The sequence below is a fragment of the Zingiber officinale genome, chromosome 6A, assembly GCF_018446385.1.
Source record: "Zingiber officinale cultivar Zhangliang chromosome 6A, Zo_v1.1, whole genome shotgun sequence".
NCBI classification, from domain to species: Eukaryota; Viridiplantae; Streptophyta; class Magnoliopsida; order Zingiberales; family Zingiberaceae; genus Zingiber; species Zingiber officinale.
In genome coordinates this window covers 103,063,552-103,087,449 of record NC_055997.1, presented here as the reverse complement: position 1 = coordinate 103,087,449, position 23,898 = coordinate 103,063,552, and the positions used below count along the sequence as shown (strand labels likewise).

Genomic DNA, 23,898 nt, shown 5'->3' with positions numbered 1-23,898 from the left:
GATAATAGACCGAGTAGTTAAGAAATTGTAGAACAAGGAAGTACCATTAGTAAAAGTCCTTTGGCAAAATCACACAACAGAAGAGGCAACTTGGGAGACAGAAGCTAGTATGAGACAGAAGTACCCAGAGTTATTCTAAGTTCGAGGACGAACTTTTTATAAGGTATAGGGGATTGTAGCACCCGAAAATTCTCAAAAGACTTTTCTAAATATCCTAGTATTTTTATGAAATTTTAGGATATTTTTATGAGATTTTTAGAGTAGCGGAAGTAACAAAAATAAATAGAAACGTAAAATAGCTTAGGTGGGACTTGAACCCGAGACCTATGAGACCCTATGTCTTATGGATGACTCTAGTAACCAAGTGAACCCAGCAGGTCGTGCTGAAAGAAAAGGAAATCAATTATATTTATAATTAAGTTGGGTGAATTAACCACTTAATATAAATAGGAAATTAAGAGGAGAATTATTTTCATCGTAACTTTTCCTCTCCCTCAAACCCTCACGCCGCCCTCTTCTCCTCCTCATTCTCTCGGCGCCCAAGTCCAAGGAAGGACCTAGGGTTCCATCCCTAGGGCCATAGGAGTATCTTCCGGCAACATCAAAGGTACGAGGACGCTCCTCTCCGCGAGAAGAATGCGTAGAAGCAAGAGGATTGTCGAGAAGATCATTTTACCGAAAACCTAGCGTTTAGATTTGTAAGAAACTTCGAGTAGGAGGTAAGAAACCCCTCACCTGCAGTATAAGTAGCTCTTCGTACGTTTTATGCATTAGTTTAGTCATATGCAAAATTTTCAATATATAGGGTGTGAATTGGCGCGCACCAAGTGTTTGCTTTAATGCTTAGCTCAGTAAAATGTCACTATAGGCATTCCAATAGTTTAGATAAATGCAGTAGAAGCATTTCATATCACAGTTAGTCTTGCTACAGCTTTTATGGGACAACGGTCCAATGGGTGGGCTCCCACAGTCGCCTCTAGGTTTAGATAACCTAGTTCTAGATTCAGACAACCTAGTAAAAGCAAGATAAGAATTATTAGCTTATGTTCAGTATTTTACTTTTAGCGGTGGCACTGTACTGGACTAGATGTCCATTGGGTTGGACTCCCATAGTCGTCCCTAGGTTTAGATAACCTAGTAAACCCTACTAGATTAGGAATTTGCAACCCCGAGTTTAGTTAGAGATGCGCGCACAGCAAGTACAGTTGTCGGGCCCATCAGCAGCATGATTATGTATTTTCATCTATTTATGATAAATAACTTTCAAAACTTCACAACATAGTTTATGTGAATACAGAGCAGCTTAGTATCAGTTAGCAGTAGTGTAGCTTAGCTTTTATTTCAGTCTAGTTCTTATGGATCCACATGATGGTTTTATGCTTAGCTATGATTGCCATGTATCGTATGTGATTATGCCATGTTTTAGAATCCATGTTTAGCAATGTTCAGCATATATTTCAAATAGCATATTTTAAAAAGCATAAATTGCATCGTATGTATGTTTTGTGAGGTAGATGGTTTCTTACTAAGCTCTCAAGCTTACAGATACTTCTTTTCCTTATACTGCAGATAAAGGTCAAGGAAAGATGGACTAGCAGAGGCTGGAGGTCAATGCTACAAAGATGTGTGTGGGCAGAAACTTGGAATGAAGACCCTTGAGAACTAGCAAATTTAAAGAATTAGAACCTTTTGTTCTTTTTAATGTTTATGCACCTTTAGAATGTTTAAGAATTTTGAATTGTGAAACCATGCTTATGCCATGCCTAGGATATTAGCTAGCTTATTGATGAGTAGTAAATCATGCATAATGTTAGTGAAGACCAATTACAATATTCTCTAGGCATTTTAGGTTTATTATATTGAGTTATGTATGATCGAGCTCTGAAATCAGAGTTCTGCAGCGAAATCAGAAACTCCAATCGATCGACCGATCGATTGGAGGGACCTCAATCGATCGATTGATCGATTGAGAGCTGATTTCCGTGAACAGTAAGCTTCTGGATCGACCAGCCGATCGATTGGACTAAGTTCAATCGATCAGCCGATCGATCAGAGCTATTGCCGCGAACAGTAAGCTTCTGGATCGATCAGCCAATCGATCCGGTAGTGTGCTGTCGCGAACAGAGAGCTTTGGAATCGATCACTGGATCGATTGACAAGCCTGGATCGATCAGCCGATCGATCCAGAATTTACCCCGTGCATAGAAGCATGTTGAATCGATCAGTGGATCGATCCAATAGCTTTCAATCGATTGAGTTCGATCCCAATCGATTGGGGAGCTGGGTTTCGACCAAGAAACCTTGTAGTTCAGTTCCTTGACCGTAAGGGATGTAAGATATGACATGTACATCATAGATTATATCCCTTAGCATATAATTGATGAAAAAAATAGTGATTGAGTATTAGCTCCAGATTTGTGGTAGCAAATAGCAAAGTTTTAATTAGTGCAGCTTTCCGCACCTAGACTTTAGTAAAAGTCAGGGAGTAAGTTAGCACAGCATAATGTGACGGTCCGGCCTCGCAACCTAGTTAGTAGGAGGTGGGTCGTTACACAGGGTCATAAGCATTGATCCGGTTTACTTCTTGAGGTGGAAGTACGCTTAGCAGGTGGAATTCTGCTCTTCCATTTGCTAGAAGTCATTCTACTCCTTGTTCCACAAATGTTCTTCCTTTTCTTCTCCATATTGATCTTTGGGTACTAGAAAATCATATTTGATTATTAAAAGAATATCAAAATCAATTTTGAAAAATACCTCCATCAAGCGTTTCTATAGTGTGAACTCTCCCTTGAAGTTTGGCGGATTGATGCTTGGTCCAACCATCATCTCCTTGCTTTAGCAAATAGTTAGTCCTTCTAGAGCAATCTAGCTCTAATACCAATTATAGGTCCAGGTAGATCGGCTAGAGAGGGGTGAATATCCTTGAAAACAAAGTTGAAAAAATCTCTTGCTTTTTTAACTTGACAAGGACACAAAATTAGATGAATAATAGTAATATAAAAACAAATAGAAATAAAAATAAGAAGATTATAAAATTTTATTTGGTTACAACCTACGTGATTGTTAATTCAAGGTAGTCGAAACATCTCCACTAAAATAACTCTTTTGTGAAGGTGGAGTAGCCTCTTACAGACTTTGAACGTCTAGGAATTACTTAAGAAATGAATACAAGAATTGTTGATTAATTCATAGTTCCAGGGGGGTTTTATAGGTTTGGAAAAAGTTAACGTTGTGTTGATGTGGCTTGGAGGCACCTCCAGGGCACTTCTAAATGGATAAACTTTTATCCATATTGTAACGGTCTTCTCAACATCTCTACTTCGTTAGAGGTGCACCTCAGTTGAATGGAGGTGCCTCGACTACTATTCATTCGAGATGCCTCAGATCATCTAAGGCATCTTCACGCTCCTGCAGTTTGGAGGCACCTCCAGTTGCCCCGAGGCACCTCAATATTATTCATCCAAGGTGTCTTCAACTCCATTAGAGGTGCCTCAAGCATTGTTCATTCGAAAATGAACAACTCCAATCGCTTGAGTGATGCTCCATCAGTCCAAAGTTCAGCTCACCCGAACCCAACTTTGATCTTCTCCTCGAACAAGCTTCCTCCTGGCTTATCGTCCCTCGAACCCTCTGTGTGTGTCATTATCGTCCACCAGTGTACTATTCAGTAGCATTTCATCCCTCAGATACATCGAGCCTATTGACTTGATTCCCATGCCACCCTTCTCGCTCGTCGTGTCTTCCACTCAACTTATTGTGTTCTTAAGTTCCTGCACACTTAGACACAAGATATCAAAATGACCCAAGACCTAACTCAACTCAGTTGATCATATCAAAATTAACTTGGGGTACTTACAGCTACAGGCTTGCCGACTCTTTTCTGACACCTCAGTCGGAAGTAATTAGCCTTACTACAGGCTCATCGACTCTTTCTCGACTCCTTGGTTGGAAGTCATTATCCTTCCTACAGGCTCACCGACTCTTTTCCAACTCCTTGGTTGGAAGTCATCAACCTTACTACAGGCTCATCAACTCTTTCCTGACTCAACAAACTCACTGACTCTTTCTCGATTGCTCAGTAGAAAGTCATTCGCCTTACTACAAGCTCACCACTTTTATCCCCGACTCCTCATTTGAAAGATACTTCTCCTTACTAAAGGTCCAGAGTTTTATCCCCGACTCTTCAGTAAAGAGCAACTTAGCATTGCGACATGCTTGATGATTCTTTCACTCATCCGATCACAACACAACAATCCAGTTATTCAGACTCATACCTCTATTGACTAGACTTGAGAAGGAAACTTGTGATATAGAGGTATAAAATAAGCTCAACGTGGACAAGGAGGTTTTGGTTTTTTCCTTTTTTTCTCCCCTTTAATGTGGACAAGGGCTCAACGTGGCAAGTTCTTCTGTCGCCTTCCTCCTCGCTTCAATGGACGCACCGCCTCAACTCTTTCTTCATGCTGCCGAACATCATCCTCGTCGAAGGCCTGGCAGCCATCTCTACTCTCCTCTCTCGTCGTTGTTGGACTCGCCTCCCTTGCTGCTAGCCATGCCGGTGCCTGATCTTCAAGTTTGCTGGGTTGCGCCTCCGCTGCAGACCTTTGCCCCTTGTTGGGCACCAGTAGGAAAAATCAAAAGCAAGCAAGTCCTTCAACCACCATCCTCGCACAGAGTAAGTAGAGATGTTGGACATTGCATCAGTTGCAACGTTAGGAAGATGAAGGGGTGCCCATTCACCTTCATCTTCCTCCATTGAAAGCTATCAAAGCATCGGTTAGTAACTGATGTTTGCTTCCTATTTAAAATGGCGTCCAAGAGCAATAGGCAAAAAAAAAAAAAAAGGAAGAGACGGCGGTGATCAGTGTGTGCGGAAGCGGCGGTGAGCAAAGGAGAACATCCGAGAGGAAAGGGATTTGACTCGTAAAACTCAAAGAGCTTTCTGGTTCATCTGTGATCGCGCTTCCGACAGCAGTGACATCCAGCGGCTTCTTCGATATCTTCGAGAGATCATTGTGAGTGGTTACAACTTTATTTTTGTGTTTGATTCATGCTATCAAAAAGACAACAATGGTATCAGAGCTATTTTTGAAAGCATGAAGAAATTGTGACGTTGCATTTTCACTCGATTTATGCAATTATCAGCATCCCGAAGTCACGATTTCCACCCCGCTACATGGAAATTGTATAGTCCTCGACGGCATAAATCGTGACAGAGGAGTGTCAGCAACCATGTTCAAATACTGGTGAAAGTTGGCCACGGAAAGCCTCGCGTTTGTCGCGAGAAGAAGATGAACAGTATTTTTTTTTGTTTAAATCGATTGCTCAATCGATTCATTCATTTGAATCAATTGATAAGGAAATTGAATCGATTAAATTCACAGCATAGTGAATCTTATATTTATCGATTCTTCAATCGATTGAATTCGATTAATCAATCGATTCAAATAATTGAATCGATTGATTGAAATCTTAATCAATTCAAAAGAAAAAAAATGCAATGAACAATGTTTTGACGAAGCATAGTAAAAGAAAAAAAAATTCCTTTCACGTGTATGTGCTGGTTTAGAATTTAATTAAATATATTTATTAATTAAATGCATATAGAAATATATTATTAATTAATAAATATATATTTAATTAAATTTTGGTTCAATTAATTGAAAATTAAACTAGACCAACTTGTTCAATCAAATCCAGGTCTAGTTTAAATCATCAGTTAATTTAAGTAGACCAATTTGATTCAATGATACTTAGATCTGGTTCAAATAATTTGTTGGTTTAACCTGATCAGTTCATTATTGAATTAGCTGGGGTGATTTTTATTACATAAGTTGGGATGATTGGATATAACTAGATTAGTTCTATTGTGCCAGATTTGATCAAAAAGATTAGATTTGTTCTAATGGGTTAGACTTAATCCAATGGACATTGAATTGATCAAACAGACCTAAGTTTGGTCAATAAGTCTAAATTGACTTAAATGGGCTTAGATTAACATAATAACAGAACATAGGTCAGAAATCCCTGTCCAATTAGATTAGTTCTAATGAGGACAATAGACTAAGCTTAGGATTCAGATTCATGATCGACTAGTCCAATCGATCAGTCTACTTAAACTTCTGAAAATCGAGAAGATTTATTTTTCTTGATTTATAATGATGATTCTATATCTATATAAATTGAATTAAACTGGTTTTGTATTGGTTAGTCGGTTTTGTATCGACTGATTTAAATTCAATTTTTCAGATGGCACGGACGATTACCACATTGACTCGTCGCGAAGTGCGGCGAAACCAACTATGGGAGGAAATTCAGGAGATAGAGTATAAGTCTACTTGTCACGCCCCAGAGCAGTCCCTGTCCGAAGAAATTTCCATAGCATCTCTCCTGTACGGGTGACAATCTGAAGCATTACTACATACAAAATATACCTCAGCCACACTCGGCTGGAATATATATACAAAATATAAACAACATAACATGCAGTTTAATATACTCAGCCTACTCGGCTGGACAAAAATGAAATAAACACAACCACATAGTTTATATCATCAGCCCACTCGGCTAGAACAAAATAAATACAACCACGTAGTTTAATAAGCCTACACGACTGAATGTAAACACACAGCAGCGAAAGACATAAAACGATACGAACGTAAAACCAACAACGACACTAACAAAAATACCCATCATCACAGACTTGACCCAAAATTTACATTGACTTGTTGCAAATCAAAATACACAAAATCAATATACCACCACCAAACGATAACAAAGCCAAAACGAAAACTATCCTCGAGTGTGACGTAGGACCCAGAACTGGCAGCCGGCATCTCTCCAAGTATCCGTGACTCATCTATCTGTTACCTGACGGAAGAAAATCATTTTGTGGGGTGGTGAGTATTGGAACTCAGCGGGTAAGGAAAGAAATTGTGCATGAACATAACATGTAAGTAGAGAGTGTCAACAGTATACAGCCTCATAAGAAGAATAGCAGATACTATAATAGAACCAAAAAAAATGCTCATACCTGAAACCATATCCTAGGCTAGGTATAGTAGGTCAGAACTGGTACTAATCTGCTACAGTACTGCTCATACTACAGAGGTAATATGCAAGGTATATACAAATTCCAATGACTAAACATCTACAATGAGAATATGTCTCAACACAAGTAAGCATATCAGCATATGTGAACAACAGCAGTAAGTAAGCAATAACAGCATGCATAGACAGCAGCAGCCAAAACAAATATAATAACAACCGCGTATGCACGGATGGTCACTCCGGCCCACCTCTCTGCACCATGATCCCCGTATGGTCAAGAGATCGGGTCAGTGACAGACTGTACACCACTCCAGTTACCACTCACACGAGTGGCCGAGGGGACAGTTGCATAGTAGCTAACTAGCTACATCTGCGACGGGGTCCCTGCTGCTCGTACTCCAGCTACCACTCACACGAGTGACCAAGTGCGGCACGACAGGACAAGCGACATCAACTCCAGCAACCACTCTCTTGAGTGGCCGAGGATGCGGCCCCTTTTTAACGACGCTCTCGACCGCAAGGGAGAATTGGTCGTTGACATGCATGCCATGACAGGATGCGAACAATGCAACAGTCATCATATATATATAAGCAGAAACAGGTATGCTACATGAAGCCAGCATGCACATTATAGTACATAATAAACAACAGTCAAAGCATATAAACATGGTATCTAGTATCTGCTACTGATCATAGACAACAACAAGAGACTGTATAGATATGGAAACAAATTTCTCAAAGATCGCGTGGAAGTATCAAGCGCAGGAAAATAAGAGTGGAGTCAAGGTAAAATAGTCCTTATCCAAAAATAGTTCATGCACTAAGGTCAAAGTACTAAAAGAAAACAAAGCAAGAAGTACCCGCCTTATGTGGAGATCGAGCTAACCGTCTTCAATCAATGTCCTGCAAATCACGTGATGTACAATTTAGCTAATTTCATAAATAACCACTAGCTAAACCCAAACCCAACCTAATTAGGGAAAACCCCTAACCCAACTATGAACCTCGATTCATCCAAATCTATCCAGAGATCTTAGACTAGCATGCCAAAATATAACCAACATTAAATCATCTGGGCATTACGAAAATCGATGGAAGCATCTATGTATCATAAGGAACCATGGAAAGGGAACAATGTAAACATCTAAATATACCACCCATTCCTTACCCTCTACTTCTATTCAGGAATTCACAGCTCGCACAAGAGATAAAATCATCATGAAAATCCTTCATAAAACACTTCAATTCCATCCGGAATTACAACAGCCAGCACATGAGAAAATAACCCAAAGATAACTCGTTTAAAACCTTGCAGTTCTATCTAGAAACACTCCGCCCAACACCAAAAATAAACACAAACAAAGTGGAGAAAACATAACAACAGCGAAGTTGATTTGAAACCTTCCAAATGACAGATCATACGCTACAGCCGAAATCTTGGGCATGGCCAAGCTCTATCCTAAACACCCAACCCAATTCCAGACATCTAACAAAAATTCCGAGATAGACCAAGAACAATACACAGAAACCAAACCCCTTATCTTTCCCCAAATCCAAAACCGAAAACCAACACAAAACCTTCATAAAGAACTAGAACTTCATCAAAGAAAACCGTGCATATGCCTACTCCTATCCCTTTTTCCGAAACCCATACCTACAAGAGGGAAATTCTACTTGCCGGATTAATTAGGGCACGACTCGGAGAGGACGATGGATTTTGGGCGGCGCCGCATGAAGGTTCGAGGAGGAGGATTCGACAAAGGAGGAGAGGTTGGCGGCTGTGGCTGCCCGCGTGAGGAGGAGAGGCCGGCTGGTGCTTGCGGAGTAGAGGCTCGAGGAAGAAGCAGCAATCGACGATGAGAAGAGGGCAGAAAGGGAAGAGCTCAGGATGCGGCTTGGGAAGGAAGGGGATCGGCATCTAACGCTAGGGCACGGGAAAGCCTGAAAAGGGAAAAAAATAAAACATTTAAGGAAATTAATCATTTTCTCGTTTAAATCGCGTAACTTAAACAGACTTTTCCTTGGCCCAATAATTAATCCCCTTAACCTAACTCATACGAGCTCTAATTAATTCTCAGAAAATTTCTATAATTTTCTAAAAATTCCAATAAGATTTTTCGTCTATTAAACCTTATTATTTAATTATTATTTGTTGCCGTATTTTACACTACTTATGGAGTCGATAAACATGTTAGAAGGCTTGATAGACTATTTTGGAAACTTGAGCAAGAAGAGTTTCCAATCTTGGACAGTAATAGGATATGTGCATTGATGCATTCATTGCCAGAGTATCCTAGGGTAATAGCAGACTATGTATGGGGACGTCATGAAGGATGCGTCACATATTCAGAACTGTGTAAGGAACTACTTCACTATATAGGTGAAGAAGATCCTGAAGAGTTTGAAGAGGATCAGGAAATGTTCGAGGAAGATCCAGAAATGAATTTGATGGAAAATCCTGAAGCTACCCATATGAAATTATCCTAAATGAGTCCAGGTTAATAAAGATAATGTTGGTCGCTACATCAGTATTTGTCCTAGTGGGAGCAGTATTGGCCTATCTAAGTTATTAGTGTTCTGTTTACTGTCCTTATGTACGAACAGTGTTAGCTCATTTAGTTTTTTGAGTCATGTAATAATTTCTGTCGTTATGTACGAACAAAGTTATGATATAAAAACAATTATGTTATGTGTTAACTAACTTGCCCATGATTAGTTCATGTGAAAATGATTAGTTCATTTTATGATTTGTTCATGTTAAATAATATGATTAGTTCATATATATATATATGATTTATTCATATTAAATGATTAGTTGATATATATATGATTCGTTCATATTAAAATTCATTCATTAGATGGGATGTGTGTAATATAATTGATCAATGTTGATTAGATTAGAACATACAAATGATGAGTGGAAACAAAGTTATCACTTGATTTTGTAAACTAATTCTAATTTACACTGAGTTAATAAATAGTTGCATACATATGAATTACACTGAAATAATAAATAATATGTTTGTTTATGTAGATTTTGGCAACTAAAAACATCATAGCTGAACTCAATAAGGGAGAGAAATTATATGGGGATAACTACAAAATTTGACACCTCAAGATACAATACGTTCTTGAGGAACAAGAAGTTCTGGAGGCTGTAAATCAATTCATGGAAGAACCAGCTGATGGTTCTACAACACAGCACAGATGTAACCTTGATGCCTATAAGGCATGGAAAAGGAAAGACTCCATTGCTAAGGGAATATTGATTAGTTTAATGGTGGATGACCTAGTATTTGAGTATGAGCCATTACTATCGGCTCATGCTGTCTGGGCAGCCCTTAGAGAAAAGTACAGTGGAGTAAGTCTGAGTAAACTCCGTCAGCTAACTATCAAGTTTAATGGTTGTAAAAAATGCTCGAATATTACCATGACCCAACATCTCAAGGAGATGGGTAATATGATTTAAGAGCTTACGACTGTTGGTCATGCGTTGACTGATGAACAACAAGTTCAGGCAGTAATCTGTTCCCTTCCTGATTCTTGGGAAACAATGAAATAGAATCTGACTCATTAGTGAAAGTATCAAGACTTTCACTGATGTCTTATGCCATGTTGAACTAATTAAGGCGGAGAGGATTGAATCCACAAGGATTTCTGGTCAAGCTTTTGTAGCTGAAGGTTCGGGTTCCAAGAATAAGAAAAGATGGTTTAAGAAAGGAAAGGATTTTGGAAAGGAGACTGGTGATGTTGCTATTAAAAACCAAATCAAGAAGAAAGAAAAGAAATATAGACAAAGACCTAAGAGCAAGTTGACTTGCTATAACTGTGGCAAGAAGGGTCATTTTGCTTGAGATTGTACTGAGCATAAAAAGGTAGATCCATTTTTATCTTCTTTCCACGAGTATTATGTTGCAAGTATAGTGTTGTTAGTTGATTCTTATCCTTTGTGGATTGTAGATTCAGGAGCAACGAACCACGTAGCACGTGATCGAGCTACATATGTGGAGTACCGTTGGGTACCAGCTGGCAATAAATGGATATATGTAGGAAATAATGCAAGAATTGAAGTCAAAGGAATTGACACTTGCATGCTCAACTTACATGGTGGGCGTACCTTGTTTCTACATGATGTCCTATATGCTCCTGAGATTCGACGGAATCTAATTTCCGTCATTTGTCTTCTTAATTTAGGTTATTGTGTAAATTTTTATAGCCGTTGTGTGGAACTTTGAATTAACTCTGTGTTAATTGGACATGGTTATGTAACAAATGGTTTTATGGTTTTTGATGTAGAACCAAATAATAATGATGGTTATTTTTCAAACATTGCTCTTACTAGTAATGCTGATGTTAATGATGAAATTTGGCATGCTAGGCTAGGACATATAGGACAAGAACGAATTAATAGATTAGTTAAGGAGGGCCTTTTAGGCACTCATGCTAAGATTAACTTGTTTATATGTGAGCATTGTCTTGTTGGAAAGGCAACTCGAAAACCATTTGGCAAGGTTATTAGGGTTGAATCACCATTGCAATTGATTCATTCGGATATTTGTGGTCCAATCAATGTGAAGGATAGAAATGAGAGTTCTTATTTCATTACATTTATTGATGACTTCATACGTTTTGGTCATGTATATTTGATTTCTCACAAATCTGAAGTATTAGATTGCTTCATTCATTACTTGAACAAAGTTGAGAATCAATTGGAACGTAAGGTTAAAACTTTGCGCATTGACCATGGAGGTGAATATTTGTCTGATCAGTTCAAGACAATGTGTAATGAGAAAGGGATTATTAGACAGCTAACTATCCCTGGAACTCCACAGCAAAATGGGGTTGCTGAAAGAAGAAATAGGACTCTTCTTGAAATGGTTAGGTCTATGATGGCGCAGGCTAATTTGCTAATATCCTATTGGGGAGATGCATTATTAGTTGTGGTCTATATACCTAACAAAGTACCTTCAAAGTCAGTTCCATCTTCCCCACATGAACGTTGAACAAATAGAAAGCCAAATTTGAGTAATCTGAGACCTTGGGGGTCAGCTGCCTTCGTTCATGATAAGACTCACGAACATGGAAAATTAAAATCCAGAGGTAAGAAGTGTATCTTTATAAGGTATTCTGAGACTTCTAAGGGTTATGTTTTTATTGGTGAGCGACAAGATGGAGTCATATCTGAAATAGAGTCAAGAGATGCTACTTTTCTTGAAACTGAGTTCTCAATATGAGGTGAAGTTGATAAAATAATTCCTCTATATGAGATAGAGGAGGAGGATAATGTTCCTTTATCAACAAATCAGGAGATGCCTGAATCTAGTTAACCTATGGGAGTAATTTGCCACTGAATGAGTCAGTTTCTCAACAGTCTAACCTCCGAAGAAGTAGTCGTCAGATTATTCCTCAGAGAGGGTTTGATATTGAGAATGAGGCATTGATGATTCTCCCAGTTGATGATGAGGAACCTCGAACAGTTGAGGAAGCGTTGAGATGCTCAATTATAAAAGAATGGAAAGTTGCAATGGATGAAGAAATGGAGTCAATGAGAAAGAATCAAGTTTGGGATTTAGTCGATCTTCCTCTGGGCTGAAGGGCTATTGGGAATAAGTGGATTCTCAAAATAAAGAGGAAAGCAGATGGATCGATTAATCGATACAAAGCTCGATTAGTTGCAAAAGGATATACCCAAATGGAGGGTATTGATTTTGAAGAGGCATTCTCCCCAGTTGTGAAGTTTGTGTCAATACGTGTCATCCTAGCTATAGTAGCACAATTTGAAATAGAATTACATCAGATGGATGTAAAAATGGTTTTCCTTAATGATAATCTTGACGAAGAAATCTATATGGTACAACCAGAAGATTACGTTGCTGAAGGCCAAGAGAAAAGAATATGTAGACTTAGGAAGTCTATATATGGGCTAAAACCAGCGTCAAGACAATGGAACATAAGATTTAATGAAGTTATTTTATCTTATGGTTTCGAAATGATCAATGAGGGTCATTGTGTTTACCTAAGAAAAAAAGGAAAGTTTGTCATTTTATCATTATATGTTGATTATATGCTAATAGCTGGAAGCGATATAAAGTGTGCGATAGAAGTCAAATCTTGACTTTCACCACAATTTGACATAATAGATATGGGAGAAGCAGAGTATATCTTAAGAGTGAAGATCATTAGAGATCGATAAAAAAGTCTTTTGGATTTGTCTCAAGAAGCTTATATCACTAAGATGCTACAACACTTCAATATGTCAGATTGTAATATTGAACAGACGCCTATAGCGAGAGGTATTATTTTGAGCAAAAGTATGTATCCCAAGACTCCTAAGGAAATAGCCGAAATGAAGAAAAAATCATATGCCAGTGTTATTGGTAGTTTAATGTACACTATGTTGTGTACTCGTCCTGATATAAGCTATGTTGTTGGCTTAATTAGTCATTTCCAGTCAAACCCAGGATCGAGACACTAGAAAGCAGTGAAGAGGATATTTAGATATCTCAAAGGAATAGTGGATTATTGCCTCTGTTTCCAAGGATCAGATATGAGTCTGAGTGGCTACACAAATGCAGATTGGGCAGGGGAGCTTGATGACAGAAAATCCACATTTGACTATAGCTTCTTGCTGAATGGTGGCGTCATCTCATGAAACAGCAAGAAGTAGGCTTGTGTAGCATTGTCGACAATGGAAGCTGAGTATGTGGCTTGTGTAGCGGCTGTGAAAGATGTTGTCTGGCTAAGAAGGTTCCTGAAGCATCTGAAAATTACTGAGGACAATGAGAGTCCTGTTACAGTGTACTGTGATAGTCAAGCTGCAATAGCTTTTTCTAAGGATTTCAAATATCACAGTAAAGGCAAGCATGTAGAAATTAAGTATAATTATGTAAGGGATATTGTTGACAAGAAAAAAGTAATTCTTGAGTACATCCTAACACGAAATATGTTTGCTGATCATTTTACTAAGTTATTGATTAAAGAGTTATTTCATGGACATGTGAAGTCTTTGGGATTTCAAAGAATGTAACTTATTGTAAAGACATTTTGATAAATAAAAAGTGTCATAATCTATTCAGTGTATATGTCTTTGTTATATTCGAATAAAAGTCTCGATAAGCATGTTGGCAGATTAAGATTGGTCCACTCATATGGGCAATCATCTCTATTTGCTAAGTATAAATAGAGGTAAAACCATTTCTTATGGGATAACTTATGTAGCTGTGAATAAAGACATACCCATAAGTTAAGGTCACTTTGATAATTGTGTTAAGATGAGATCATTTATGTAATGATTAGAGTAAATGCACCCACCATTTACTGAATCTACTTAAGGCTAAATTAGAATTCATATGTTGAATTTAGGATTAGACATTAGGCATGTCTAAATCGAAATATGTACGATGTTAAATTTTGGAAAAAACATGCGCTCTTTTTAGTAAAGAGAATAACATCATAGCATGTGATTCATACCACATGTGCTATGACAACAAGAAGGGTAGTAGGAGAATAAATCTCTGCTTCTCTACTATGTGAGACCCTTGAGATTATAAGTTAATCTCAATCTTACCCTAAGTAACTATTTAGTTGTCTACTTGAAGTTCTGATCAGTGTCTGCTACTTTAGCATGTTTCCTATTGGCTATGGATGATTCGGTCTAGGGAGCATAACTAGGAAAGTGAATGATTAGAATGAATAGATTCTAGCTAAAAAGGAAGATTAAGATTGATTTACATCTGTGACATTTATTCACTAGTACCAGTTATATTTTTAGTTTAGTACATAAAATGTAATTATGAATTATTTGTTTAATTGGAGATGTTGAACATGCTCTTGACATATAGTCAATATGAGGGATTATAGATGTTCATAATGATGTAAATAATTTAATCTGGGGTAAAGGAAAGTCATTGATATCTCTGATTCGTTCTAAAGAGCAACTATGTAAGGTGTAACAATCTTCTTAGTAATAAATGTTTAGTATGCTTGCTGTCGCACAAACCATTTTCTCTAATGTATGGAATGGATGTTCTTATATGGTCTTTGTGACTAATGAATTTATGCTCTAATCTTTGTGACTTGATCATCATAAAGTCTATGTGATTTATTTGGTCTTTGTGACTAATTAATTTTGCTCTGGTCTTCGTGACTTTATCGTCAAATAGTCTATATGACTTAATCAGTCTTTGTGACCAATTAATATTTGACTTTGATATTGTGACATGATCACCTCGTAGTCTATGTGACTGATATGATTTATGTGACCAAATAACCTTTTTGGATTGACTTGGACGAGTGGGAGATGTTGAACGTTGCATCAGTTGCAATGTCAGGAAGATGAAGAGGTGCCCATTCACCTTCATCTTCCTCCATTGAAAGCCATCAAAGCATCGGTTAGTAACCGATGTTTGCTTCCTATTTAAAATGGCATCTAAGAGCAATCAGCAAAAAAAAAAAAGGAAGAGGTGACGGTGATCGGTTTGCGCGGAAGCGACGGTGAGCAAAGGAGAACATCCGAGAGGAAAGGGATTTGGCTCGTGAAACTCAAAGAGCTTTCTAGTTCATCTGTGATCGCGCTTCCGACAACAGCGACGTCTGACAGCTTCTTCAATTTCTTCGAAAGATCATTGTGAGTGGTTACAGCTTTATTTTTATGTTTAATTCATGCTGTCAAAAAGACAACAAGAGATAGAGACGGGGAGAGGTTAACTGTCCTCCAAGTGGATTGAAGAAGAAGAGAAGGACATGGTGCCGATGGAGAAAGAGAATGATTTGTTGTATCTTATTTGGCATACAAAGAGGAAGAGGAGGAGTCCTATTGAGTCATTGCTGGGATTTCCCAGCCATGCAACCATCGCCTCTTTTGGGGGCTCCCTGCTATCGTTGCTTCTATATATATAAAGAACTGGGGAAGAAGGGATGTCGGCGGCGATGGAGGAGTTGAAGGTGGTAACTCAGTAGGGGACAAATGGAGGCGAGGAGGAGGAGAATGATGAGAGGGTTGATGCCAACAAGCTTAGCTATGAAATTTCTTGAATAATATTAAACTAGATTATACATTAAAACCTTCAAACCAAAAATTGAACCAAATAACATTAAATTATATTTTATTTCTTATAATCTTGGTTATGTGATTACATGATAATCACATAACTAAAATTATACATGATAAATTGAAGTACTAAACACACCCTTAGAGTGTCGATAATCATCGTGGTGAAATCAAGTCCTAGAATTGCTTCTAAAATAGATTTTCTCTCCGCTTTTCAATTCCTTTTTCTTAAATCACTTTGAACAACTCTCTCATTTTGATTCATCTAGATAACCATCTTTGCACATAGACTGCTACTCAACAAACTAGTCTTAGAGGGTGATATTTATTATTTGATGACGATTGTGCACTTGTGATTTATGCACATCATTGGCCTATACCCTTATCTAATCTTTGGTCAACCTTGACCTATCAAGACTTTCATTGCCTAAAGACACGACCTGGTCGTGCCCCCAGACACAGCTTGGTCGTGCCCCCAGACACAGCCCGACTGTGTCTAATTCTGTGCTCGTTGCAACAAGATCGTACCTCCGGATATGACCTAGCTGTGTTTCGTTTTGGAAGTACCACACGACGCATCACGGTCGTGACATTCTGGAAAACTTCACATGGTGTGCACGACCATGTGTTGTTCTGGAGGCGATGGAAGATCTAGATTGGTTGGTCTTTTCGGTCCAAGATATCATGTAAGAGTTTGAGTACTATAAATTTAGAAAACTCGCAATCTTATGTAATGTGGTTAAAGAGAATTCTAATAAAAGCATCGGTCGTTTGTGGAGTAAGCACGTCGTTAAATCATGGTAACTTTTGTTCTTTCTTTTCTTCTTCTTCCTCGTGTTCACTATTTCTTGTGCATCTTTGTCTCATTGTTCTGCACGATCTTTTTCTCTCTCCCTCTTCTTTCCCTTTAGAGGTTGAGAGGTGTTGCCTCATTTTGCTGCAACACCCATTATAGTAAAACTGTCACCTTTTAGCCAAATGGGTACTCATGGGGACATGATTCTTTACCTCCAAGTCTTCCTCTGCCAAGAGGTGACATCTTCAAATTTTTCTTATCTGCTAAAAGACTTCACCTTTGGGTTTTCCTCAATGACACCTACTGCCTCTCCCAGATAACTATGAAATTTCTAGCATCTTGACATCACCTATTGGTCCGCCAAGGATCTCTGGAACTTCTTTATCTTTCAAAACCTATTGGTATCTTGATTTGCAAAGTATTCATTCTTGTTATACTTAAATTTCTCTAACTTTAACAAATAGATTATCATTGCACCTTCAGTTATTTGTCATCTTCACTTGGACACTTAATAAAGTTATAACAAAACAGGATGAGTCTAACTTAAATTTTTTTATCAATCACATTAAAATAATTTTGATTGGACTTGAACACTTGTACATAATTGAACTGACATCAATTAACTCAAATGAGTGTATCCAAAGAAGGGATGCTTGACTATCTGAAGGGATGCGTCTATTATAAAAGGTACTTGACTATCCAAAGAAGGGATGCCTCAACTATCTAAAACAGTACTAAATTGATACAAAAGGGTTCTTTGACAACCAAATGGACCCATCACAAATTTGAAGAGACTACGTACATCACTATATTTAAGATCTCATCATGCCAAAAAACCAAAAAGCTCACTATTTGACTGATGAAAAGTTACATTAATAAACATATTAAGCAACACTCTCATTTCAAATTTTGATCATTCAATCACAAGTAATAGACGATAGAATGAGAAGCAAGGTATCGAACAAATAAAATTTAATTTATAATAATAATAATAATTGATACGGTGTGTGTTTTGTGGGGTCGATAGGATGATGTGGCTGAAAGTCAAGACTACAGGAGGGTCAAGAATCAAGCTGACCTGTAAGGCGGGAAGATAAGAAATCAAGTCAGCATGGCTGGTCAACAGTCCAGCTGACAGGGAAGTCAGCAAGGTCAAAAATCAAGCTAGCGTGGCTGGTCAACAGTCCAGCTGACAGGGAAGTCAGCAAGGTCAGAAATCAAGCCAGCGTGACTGGTCAGCAGTCCAGCTGACAGGGAAGTCAGGAAGGTCAGAAGTCAAGCTAGCGTGGCTGGTCAACAGTCCAGCTGACAGGAAAGTAGACGGAGGTCGGGAAGCCGACCCAGCGTGTAGGTCGGAACGTACAGGCCTTGGATAACAATAAGTAGATGTGGGTCGGGAATCAGACTCAACGTGCAGGTCGGAACATACAGGCCTTGGATAACAATAAGCAGATGCAAGTCGGGAATTAGACCCAGCGTGCAGGTCGGAACGTACAGGCCTTGGATAATAATAAACAGATGCGGGTCGGGAATCAGACCCAGCGTGTAGGTCAGAATGTACAAACCTTTGTAATAATAATAATAATAATAATAATAATAATAAAAGTAACGACCTTGATTACCCTGTAATTAAAGCCGAATAAAGTCGAGACTGATCCCATCCCACCCGCTAATGGAAGGCAGAGCTAGCTTGAAAATTTCACGCTACTTGTAGTAAATAGGTAATGCCCGCACCGCTCAATATGAGATGGTGGGACCAGTCAACAAGTGTGGCTCCACCATCCTAATGTGAGAGGTTAGGGTATTATTGGTACAATTAGGATCGAATTAACCGCTAGCTTGCGTGGGCAAAAGTGAGTTTCCATACATAATTAATTCAACTTTTTATTTGAACCACTTATTTAAGTTTGCAAAATATTCATTTCACATAGAAAATTTTAAAATAATCAAATCATGTACTAATTTTTGATTTTATCCCTATCAATATTTTGAAACAATCGAATCGATTTAATTCTATTTCAAAATGTTTGAATTTTAATCAAATCAGTTGAACTAATTTTTAAATCAGTCTAACTAATTTACTTTTTTTAAAAAAAAATCAAAATCAATTTTTGATTAAATTGGTTAATAGATCAAACAATCTCGGATTTATATGAAATTAGTTCTAATATGTTCATCTATCTCTCTTAATTATATTCATGCCCTCAAATATTGATTTAATGATTGGTACATCAGCCGTTTTTACCCAAAATCAACTGATGGTTTAAACGACCTCGGATTGAATGAAACAAATTCTTATATATTCGCCTACCTCTCTTGATTATATCTATACCCTCAAACATCAATTTGACCTAATATATGGAGAGCAATAATTTTTTGAACACAAATTATATTTTTCAAACATACTCGTGTTCAAAAATCATTATTTTTAATATATTAAGTCAAATTGAAGTTTGAGGACATAGATATAATCAGGAAAGATAGAAAAATATATAGGAACTAGTTTCATATCAATCTGAGATCATTTGGTCTATCAACAGATTTTGGGCAAAAACGGCTGATGGATCAAACGACCACGGATTGACATGAAATTAGTTCCTATGTGTTCGTCTAACTCTCCTGATTATATCCATACCCTCAATATTTAATTTGACCCAATATATTGAGAATAATGATTTTTTGAACACGAATTAAATTTTTTTTAATTATATTCGTATTCAAAAAATCATTACTCTCAATATATTAGGTCAGATTGATATTTGAGGGTATGGATATAATCCGGAGAGGTAGACGAACATATAAGAACTTGTTTCATGTATCTGAGGTTGTTTGATCCATCAGCTAGTTTTGAACACGAATTAAATTTTTTTCAATATTTTTGAGTTCAAAAAATCATTGTTCTCTTAGGTCAAATTGAAGTTTGAGGACATGAATATAATCAGGAGAGGTAGACGAACACATAGGACCTAGTTTCATGTCAATACGAGATCATTTAGTCTATCAGCCGATTTTGGGCAAAAACAATTGATGGATCAAACAACCTCAGATTGACATGAAACTAGTTCCTATATGTTTGTTTACCTCTCCTGATTATATTTATGCCTAAAACTTCAATTTAACCTAATATATTGAGAGCAATAATTTGTTTAACATGAAAATATTTGAAACTAGATACCTCGAATTGACACGAACTAATTTCAAATATTTTCGTGTCAAAAAAATTATTACTCTCAATATATTGAATTACATTAAAGTTTGAGGGCATAAATATAATCAAGATCAGTAGATGAATACATAAGAACTAGTTTCATGTCAATCCGAGGTCGTTTAATCCATCAGCCATTTTTGCACAAAACCGACTGATGGACTAAATGACCTCGGGTTGACATGAAATTAGTTCCTATGTGTTCATCTACCTTTTTTGATTATATCCATGCCCTTAAACTTTAACTTGACTCAATATATTAAAAACAATAATTTTTTGAACTAAAAAATATTTAAAAAATTTAATTCGTGTGGAAAATTGGTTGATAGATCAAATGAGTTTGGATACATGAAATAAGTTCTTATATGTTTATCTATCTCTCCTAATTATATTCATGCCCTTAAACATCAATTTGACCCAATATATTGAGAGCAATGATTTTTTGAACACAAATATGTTTGAAAAATTTAATTCATGTTCAAAAAATCATTATTCTCAATATATTGGGTCAAATTGAAGTTTGAGGGCATGGATATAATCAAGAGAGGTAGACAAAAACATAGAAACTAGTTTTATGTCAATCCAAGGTCATTTAGTCAATCAACCGATTTTAAGCAAAAACAACTGATGGATCAAACGATCTTGGATTGATATGAAATTAGTTCATATGTGTTCGTCTACCTCTCCTGATTGTATCCATGTCCTCAAACTTTAATTTAACTAAATATATTGAGAGAAATAATTTGTTTAACACGAAAATATTTGAAACTAGTTCAGGTGAATCTAAGATATATAGTTTCAAATATTTTCGTTGTTAACAAATTATTGCTCTCAATATATTGAGTTAAGTTGAAGTTTGAGGGCATGGATATAATCAGGAGAGATAGACGTACACATAGGAACTAGTTTCATGTTAATCCGAGATCATTTGATCTATCAGCCGTTTTTGTCCAAAATCGGCTGATAGACTAAATGACCTCAGATTGACATGAAACTAGTTCCTATGTATTCGTCTACCTCTCTTAATTATATCTATGTCCTTGAACTTCAATTTGACCCAATATATTTAGAATAATGATTTTTTTAACTCAAAAATATTTTTAAAAAATTCAATTCATGTTCAAAATCGGCTGATGGATCAAACAACCTTGGATATATGAAAAAAGTTTTTATATGTTCATCTGCCTTTCCTGATTATATTTATACCCTTAAACATCAATTTGACCCAATATATTGAGAGCAATGATTTTTTAAACATGAATATATTTAAAAAATATAATTTATGTTTAAAAAATTATTGTTCTCAATACATTATGTCAAATTGAAGCTTGAGAGCTTGGATATAATCAAGAGAGGTAGACAAACATATAGGAACCAGTTTCATATCAATCCGTGGTCCTTTGATCCATCAATCTTTTTTTCCTAAAATCAATTGATAGACCAAATAACTTCGGATTAACATAAACTAGTTCCTATATATTCGTCTACCTTTCCTGATTATATTCATGCCCTCAAACTTCAATTTGACCCAATATATTGAGAATAATAATTTTTTGAACACGAATATGTTTGAAAATTTTAATTCGTGTTCAAAAAATTATTGCTCTCAATATATTAGGTCAAATTGATGTTTGAGGGCATGAATATAATTAGGAGAGGTAGACGAACATATAAGAACTTGTTTCATGTTAATCCAAGGTCGTTTGATCTATCAGTCGATTTAGGGTAAAAACGGTTGATGCACCAAACATCAAATTGATATTTGAGAGCATAGATATAATCAAGAGAGATACATAAATACATATAAATAAGTTTTATATAAATCCGAAGTAGTTTGATCTATCAATCAATTTGATCTAAAATAGATTTTATTTAAAAAAAACAAGTAAATCACCTAATTTAAAAATCAGTTGGACTGATTTAATTAAAAATCCAACGTTTTGATACCGAATCAAATTAATTAACTGTTTCAAAACACCCATCGATTGATAAGGATAAAATAATCAATTTTATCTCTATGAAATGCTTAAATACTTGATTTAGTAAAACTCTGTAATTAATTTCAACATGTAGAACTACTTACGTTACGTATCCCAACAATCGGTCAAGAAAGATAGCTGTAAGATTTATTTTCAAGTTAGAATTGAGGATCCCCTTGAATATTTTATTTTATATTGTCCTTAGTCTCCAAATTAAATAAATCAGGTAAATGTCCTGGCAAACTACTTCCCATAAGCAAGGTAGTCAAGTCCTTATCCAAATTATAACACGTGATCTAGAACGTCTACTTTAATATAGTCCAATATCTTACTAAACTATTGCGCAGATATCGGACACCAAATATAATATATGCATTGCCCAGAAGAGTTAGCATCCATTGGTGCTGGAAGCCTTAATTGATTTAGTAAATGACTCATCGATCGAATCAAAAGTCAACTTCGAAGATTTGATCAAAATCTTTAGTTTGTGATGCACTTAATTAAACCCTTAATTTACCATTCTCTATCAAAATTAAGCTTCACTCATCACCGTATCTCTTTCTATATAACAAGATCCTCGATCATATCAAGTATAGTTCTCCTCCCAATTGATTGCCATGGCTTCTTCCTCGTGTCTCCTGGTCATTGCACTCCTTTCTGCTCTCGCCACGCTCTCCAATGCCGGCGGCATTGCTGTCTATTGGGGCCAAAATGGCAACGAGGGCAGCTTGGCGGGCACATGCGATTCTGGGCTCTATTCATACGTCATCCTCTCCTTCCTAACCACTTTCGGCAACGGGCAGACCCCTGTTCTCAACCTCGCAGGCCACTGCGATCCCTCTTCCGGTGCCTGCGCTGCCCTCAGTCCTCAAATCTACCTGTGTCAATCCCAGGGCATTAAGGTTATAACTCAATGCGTGCATATTTGTATAGTTAATAATTAAATTGGCTTTGAAATTCTTGCATGGCATTAACAAGTTGTCTATGTATATCATAATCAAGGTGTTCCTATCACTCGGTGGGGCCGTCGGCAGCTACGGGCTCTCGTCTTCCGACGACGCGGCAAGCGTGGCGTAGTACCTGTGGGACAGCTACCTCGGCGGGCAATCGGACTCGCGCCCACTAGGAGACGCCGTACTCAATGGCATTGACTTCGATATCGAGATGGGGACGTCGGACTACTACGGAGATCTAGCGCAATCGCTCATAAACCTGGGCAACGAGGCGAGCACAAAAGTCTACCTGTCGGCGGCGCCACAATGTCCGTTCCCGGACCAGTTGCTGGGTCCGGCATTGCAGGCTGTGACCTTCGACTACGTGTGGGTGCAATTCTACAATAACCCGAGCTGCGACTACTCCTCGGGGGTCAGCGGCGTCACCGATGCATGGGACACGTGGACGTCCGTTTTCCAGTCTTCCACGCTGTTCCTAGGGCTACCGGCGTCGTCCGACGCCGCCGGGAGCGGCTACATCTCTCCGGACGACCTCACCTCGCAGGTGCTGCCGGAGATTCAACCGTCGTCCAATTACGGCGGCATCATGCTGTGGAATAGGTTCTACGACGTTGATAGTGAATACAGCGAGGCCGTTAAGAGCAGTGTCTGATTAAATCTGCCGATCCTGAATTCCTGATATTTAATAAAATATTACTTTATTGAGTGTGAGGAAAAAAGAATAAAGTGTGTGGCCTGTGCTGTCTGGAAGAATATGGATGCATCCATGTTACTTACATGGGGTTAAAGATAAATAAAGTCATGTTCAAGTACGAGAAATCTGTTCATTTGTGTGACTTTTGTGGTGGAACTTGTGAATTGGTTAC

At 37.5% G+C, this 23,898-nt stretch overlaps 1 pseudogene; it reads left to right on the top strand.

The window, feature by feature from the left end:
- The first annotated feature begins 22,696 nt into the window (after positions 1-22,696).
- LOC121994261 lies at positions 22,697-23,684 on the top strand (annotated as a pseudogene).
- Positions 23,685-23,898: the final 214 nt, after the last annotated feature.